Below are 6,785 nucleotides of genomic sequence, written 5' to 3' on the forward strand. Positions count from 1 at the left end.
GAGTGACTGAAGGTCTGTCCCCTGTGCATCACTTTCACCTGCTGCACCCACTCAGAGGAAGAGCACTGACAGCAGAGTCAGGGTACAAGCCATGAGAAATGCATTTTTGGGGGTTTCTGGGGTGCTGCAGGATCACGCTGGGGCTCATGCATCAGCCCAGGAGGAGACAGGCTATATTGCAGTGCAGCAGGTGAGACGAGAGCTGTGAGACTGCACTTGAGTTTCACATTTTTTGGTAAGACGTGCTTTGGTGTCTGCTCTTTGGAGGGTGTTCCTGCCTTGTGTCCACTCTGAAGTGCTGGAGCCCTGTGCCCGTGCCCAGGGGTGAAGTGTTCCCAGAGGAGACGGGGCAGCAGGGCTCCTGTCACAGGAAAAACGGACTCAGGGAAATATTCAGAGTAGAGGTGTTCAAAGGCTTCCCACAGCTGAAAATTTCTGGTAAGTGGGGAATATCTGGAATAATACATTACACTGTCTCGCTGTGGCCGTATTTCTGATCATGGCTCATTTTGCAGCATCTGCTTTGTTGGGATTTTTTTTGTTTGTTTGCTTGTTGTTTGTTTTGTTTTCAATTAACTTATTTAACCTCATGTAAATAAGACCATATACAAGAGGGTAACATAGATGTATTAAAAGTGCTGCACCCACCCAGTGCAAGTTTGATGCGTGTGAACTATCGGTCATTAAAAAAAGAAAGAAAGAGATTGTGGCGGGTGGCTGGTGCAGCGCTGAGGAGCCAGGTGGGTCCTGGTGCTGAGGAGCCAGGTGGGTCCTGGTGCTGAGCCCCCAGGGAGAAACCAGACTGGGATGAGGTCTGGGAAAAACCAGTCCAAGAGAGCCCATGGGACGATCCAGGTGTTGGGAAAAAGGCTGCCATGCCAGCCTAGAAGACAAACATAACATAATTATGCAATGGCACATTACTTCTATTGTCACCAAACATACAGAGACAAGCTGGTCCTGACACAGCATTTGTAGGATAACATAAACAACAAGAACAACGTGTTCATTTATGGATCAATTTTAGCATGAAAATCGTCATAAGAGTTATTTAGATTGAAATGTCTTTGAGAGAGAGTTTATATTTGTTGTGTTTTAGAGCTGCATTTCAAATAGATCAGATTCATAATGCTTTTCATAAAGATTTGGGTCTTTGGGAAGTAGAAATTATTCTCACCATAATTGATAAGCAAGATATTGAAGCAAATACAACCTATTCAATATTTAAAACACAAAAAAAATGCACTCAGTAGTTCTAATACTCTTGTCCTCTGTATATCAGTTAAAAATGCTTTTTCTCCTCAATTACAGCACACTGTACTATAAACACATGAAGTTTATGAGAGACTTCTCTAGCAGTTGGTGTTTCCTGTGCTGGTGTGTTTGGCGATCTCTGTCTTTATGATACGGGTTGCACCAAGTGTTCCTTCCCACGCTTTTTGCCTGTTCTCTGTCCCCAGCGGGATGGCTGCAGTGCTGAGATGGTCGTCAGCAAACACCTTTAGGGAAATTCTTAAGAAATAATATCCACACAACTAAAATAAGCAACCACTTCCCAGGATCAGTTTATACCTGCAATGCCAGAGTGGTTTAAAAGTTATACAGCTCATACTTGTGAAAAATAAATAATCTTCTTTTAATCCTAGCAAGTGGCCATCAAAAGCACACAATTGCCTTTCATAATGTCCTTTGGAGTGTTTCTATGCAATTCATAAATATAATCAGTTCTTAAATAATGACATCTTGTCTGAGCTCTGCTGTTCAACCAGAAATTCCTTTATATCCAGTATGAAGTGGTAGCCACAGAAGCAAAATTAGGAAAATTCCCATTCCTTGCTAGTGCAAAATGAGCATACAAAGAGGGGCTGTTGCAGTCTCTTGCTAGCCTATTTTTGTACTGTAAGCATATTACTGAGAATTCAACCCCTGTCTAATCGCTAATCTTCCCTGATGTGTGTGCCATATGGCTCATTGCTGAGCATCAGAGGATGAGGACTGTTTATTAGGCACTTCTTGCTTACATTATTATAGGTGAAAAAGAGCGATTAATGCATTTCATGCCAAGATGAAAGCTGAGGCAAGGTATTCCAGCCTGGGAGAACAACTGCCCTTCCTTTGTGAGGACTTCCAGGGACTTCTGAAGGGAGGTTCAATTCCTCTTTCAAGTCATGGGCTGAAAACTGCTTCTGTCTGAGAGAGGTTTTAATTAACAACCAGGAAAAAAAGACCAAACCCTGGTCGCATCATCAGTTTTGAAGATATTAAAAAACGTCTTTCTAAAAAATTATTCTGCTAGACGTTCCCTTAGTCAATCTGATCGTTGTCAGTCTCCCGTGACCTGCTCGCCCTGGCTGAGGCTGGGCTGCCCTGTGAGGATGGAGCCGAGCTGGTGAGGATGGGGCTGTGCTGGTGAGGATGGAGCTGAGCTGGTGAGGATGGAGCCGAGCTGGTGAGGAGGGAGCTGTGCTGGTGAGGATGGAGCTGTGCTAGTGAGAATGGAGCTGTGCTGGTGAGGATGGAGCTGTGCTGGTGAGGATGGAGCTGTGCTGGTGAGGATGGAGCTGAGCTGGTGAGGATGCAGCTGTGCTGGTGAGGATGGAGCTGAGCTGGTGAGGATGCAGCTGTGCTGGTGAGGATGGAGCTGAGCTGGTGAGGATGCAGCTGTGCTGGTGAGGATGGAGCTGAGCTGGTGAGGATGCAGCTGTGCTGGTGAGGATGGAGCTGAGCTGGTGAGGATGGGGCTGTGCTGGTGAGGATGGAGCTGAGCTGGTGAGGAGGGAGCTGTGCTGGTGAGGATGGAGCTGTGCTGGTGAGGATGGAGCTGAGCTGGTGAGGATGGAGCTGAGCTGGTGAGGAGGGAGCTGTGCTGGTGAGGATGGAGCTGTGCTGGTGAGGATGGAGCTGTGCTGGTGAGGATGGAGCTGTGCCCGGCTCCCATGGGACACCACCAAAGCACCTGCTTCTCCACCCCATGGAGTGCCTCTGGGAAACCTAATTTTATTGCAACGGCATGGGCTCCAACCTTCCCAAACCCTTCCCCCTCCAACCAAGGATTATTTCCTGAAAAATAATCTTCTCAGTCTGCTGGCTTTAACTCCTGTCCCGCCTGTCAAATTTTCCAGTGGAGGCTGGAGTTGCCAGGGGCATGTTGAAGACAAACCAGATCAGATGAGCCAAAGCATGCTCTTACCTAGGACATAGTTCAGGGGTGTATCATCAAATACCTGCCTAGCCTGCCATGAACCGTAAGGCCATGTTCAAAGTGTTTTGGTTTGTTTTGTTAAAGCCATGCTTGAAGATGTGTGTTTACTTTGCTAATTTAGAGTCTGAGGCTGCTGCGAAAGTCATAAATGAGATGCAGGAGTTGGAAGTCGACAAATTCAGGCTCGAATGAAACCAGGACAGGTTTTGCTTCTGCTGGGTGCTGGGGTGCTCCAGCAGAAAGTGCCTGTTGGGCACAGGGCGTTGTTCAATGGCATCTATGGCTTGTGTTAGTTGGTGCCAAAACAGCCCCTCCTGGCCAAGGGGTAATTACGAAAGTGGGAACTCCAGTGCTGCTGGAGTCAACAGGGCCGCAGCACCCCCTACTTTCATGGACAACTCAACCAGCATGCTGGATATCACTGCTGAGGAAAAGCTACTTGTGAGTCTGGGAGGAAAGGACTAAAGACCTGGAGCCACAAAGAAGTGTCTCCAGTTCTTTTGCTGAGTTCATGGGTGAGCAAGTAAGAGACAGACCCAAACTGCCCTGCCCCAGCACCCCCGAAAGCACGTTTAGCCAGCCCTGCCCACCTCAAAAAGGCAGGAACTGCCCTGCATTACCCAGCGCTGGGCTGGGCACAGGACTGGGCTGCCTCCACATTAGGGTGGGCTTCTGCCATGCCAGCCTAGAACATGGGCAGAAGACCTCTACTGTCTGCATCCATGCCCAAACAGGTCTTAAAGTGGCCATAATCTGGGTTTGTGCTCTAATCCCATCTGACTGTCATGGTCTTTTCAAATGTTTTTTTGGTTTCTTGTGGGTGGAGGCAGAAGAGGCATGACCACAGTCTCCTGAAGAATTAGGTGTGTGTGAACAGAAACTATTTGCTTTCTCGCACTTAAAGCTGAGTCCTCATCCACAGCGGGCTTGGGTGGGGGCAAGAACACAGCTCTGCCGTGTGCTGTGGAGACCTTATGGTCTTAGAGTTTCACTACAAATAATAGAATCATAGCATACCAGGTTGGAAGGGATCACAAGGATCATTCGATCCACCCTTTCTTGGCAAAGGCACGTTCCAGACAAGATGGCCCAGCAACCCATCCATCTGAATCTTAAAACTGTCCAATGTTGGGGAATCCACCACTTCTCTGGAGAGATTATTCCAATGACAGATTGTTCTCATTGTGAAAAATTTCCTTCTTGTGTCCAACTGGAATGTTCCCAGGAATAATTTGTACCCATTGCCCCTCATCTTTTCCATGTGACTCCTTGTAAAAAGGGAGTCTCCATCTTCTTTGTAGCCACCCTTTAAATACTGGAACAAAGTTATGAGGTCTTCCCTAAGCCTTCTTTACTCAAGGCTTAACAAGCCCAGTCTTCTCAGCCTTTCCTCATATTGCAGCTTCCCATTCCTTTGATCATCTTTGTGGCCCTTCTCTGGACATTCTCCACCCCGTCCATATATTTTTTGTATAGCAGGGACCAAAACTGAGCACTGTGTTCCGGGTGTGGCCTGGTGAGCACTGAGTAGAGCAGCATAATGACTTCTTTGTCTCTGCTGGTGATGCCCTTGCTAATGCAGCCCAGTATCCCCTTGGCCTTTTTTGCCGCAGCAGCAGAGTGTTCACTCCTATTGAGCTTATTGTCCACCAGGACCCCAGGTTCATCAGCATGCAGGAATTCTTAAGAGCTGGAAGAGCTCTTCACCACCTGTGTCTTGCTCCATTTACCTCAATCAGTTTCCCCTGCAGCTGGCTATGCACCAGATTCAGGCAAAAATACAGAAGATTGTTTGCAGTCATACAGGGTCAGATTTCCTGGTCCACCTGTAATGCTAAGCCTCAAGAATCCTGTTTGGAAAGTGCTGCTAAAACTCCAATCCAGTGGGCTTCTGGCGGGAAAGAAAGGTGACACCAAGTTGAACACCGCATTGAGTAGTGGAGCCAAATTTATTCCTGGTTAAACACAGGGTACGTCAGGGAAACTAAAGCCAAATGTTTGGTCCGTTTAAAGTCACCAGGTATCTCTAGCTGTTCTTAAAACGTGTCCTTAATGATTCCCATTAGATTATTAGAGAGGAACTTGCAAGAATCCACGTCACTGCTGAGTTTGCAGACTCATATCAGCGTGGCATTGCCAAGGTTTGCTCCTGAGCCAGGCTGGCTCCCTTTGCAGGCTAGCTGGAGTAGTTTCATTGGCAAGCATCTTCTCTAAACATTCTTGATAGTGAGTGTGTCCTCGTGATGACATATGCAACTCCTTTTGGTACTAGTGGGCTAAGAAATGGCCATTACTTTCAGGTACGACACATAAAATAACAACTGCATTCATGACCCTTAACCTTATAAAAGTACTTAAGGGTTTGTTTCGTATGAATATGATTTTAAGGTGCTCAGCAACTCTGGGAGTAACTGACTATGCAATACACTGTGGAATATATAATTGGTGAGAGTTGAAGTCAAAATTGCTCACAGATCCTAAATTCCTTCCCAGATTCTTTTCCTCATTGTTTGCATGCTGCTTTACTTAATTGGAGCAGATCTGCATCCTGATCAGCGCTGCTATGGGCACAGTTCACTAACCACAGCATTTCCCAAGAGTTTCGTGACTTTATCTCTGCCAGGCTGATGTTTTACTAGCCAAATACTTGTCTGCTGCACTTAGGAAGCCTTCAGTGAAGATGATATAAGCTTTGCAGGTGTAGATGAAAGCCGAATTGAATTTGGCTTTTAGTTATTCCTTGTTGGGCAGGACTGACATGACTGATACGCTGAGGGGGGGAAATATTGGGAAAAAAAAAAAGAAACATGTTAAGTTTCCTTCCAGTCAATCCCAGCACCTGAACCCGTGCTGTCTGCCTTTACAGAAACCAGCTGCAGTAGGCTGGGAAGCGCTGTCTCTCGCATTGCCCAGGGCATAGCTTTGATCAAACAACCTCAGCCTGTCTTTCACAAAGCTTTCTTCATGCACCTGATATGGGATCCTGCCTGAGATAATGAATCATGATGCATTTAAAAAAAATTAAAGGATTCATGTCAAACTCTGCCTCTAATCCAAACCAGCACCTTGGTCATTTGTCCCATGTGCAGTGTGGCAGGACAGCGGCAATCCCGGGCGTCCGCTCGTGGGCTGAGCACCCGCATATGTAGGTCACTGCCATCTGAGAGGCAGAATCAATATTTCAGGGTGCATTGCTCCCTCTAGCTTACGAGTTTAATTGAAGGGGCAGGAGAGCTAAAATTAATTTTTAAACAACCTGACTGGAGGGCAAAATCATCTTAATTAAATCTCATTTACTCTTCCTCTGATCCAGCAGGCAGATGGTGCTTCCCTCCTGCACTTTGAAGAGGTGAGCCCAGAAAGGCGTCCAGGGAAAGCAGATCTGAGACTGTCAGAGCTCACTTTCAAGCAGGTTTCCACTGCAAGGATCACTGACATTGCCTGTCTGCCTACAAACTGGAGAATTTGAAGCTGACAGGCAGAAGTAGAGGAGCATGCTCCCAACCCTATCCTTCCATGGTAAAATAAGGGAGTCACATCTTTTGGAAAATTTTCGTTTTTTTCCCCTTATGCTTGTGCTTCT

This window comes from Streptopelia decaocto (assembly GCF_964273445.1).
Source record: "Streptopelia decaocto genome assembly, chromosome: 1".
In the NCBI taxonomy this organism is placed as follows: Eukaryota; Metazoa; Chordata; class Aves; order Columbiformes; family Columbidae; genus Streptopelia; species Streptopelia decaocto.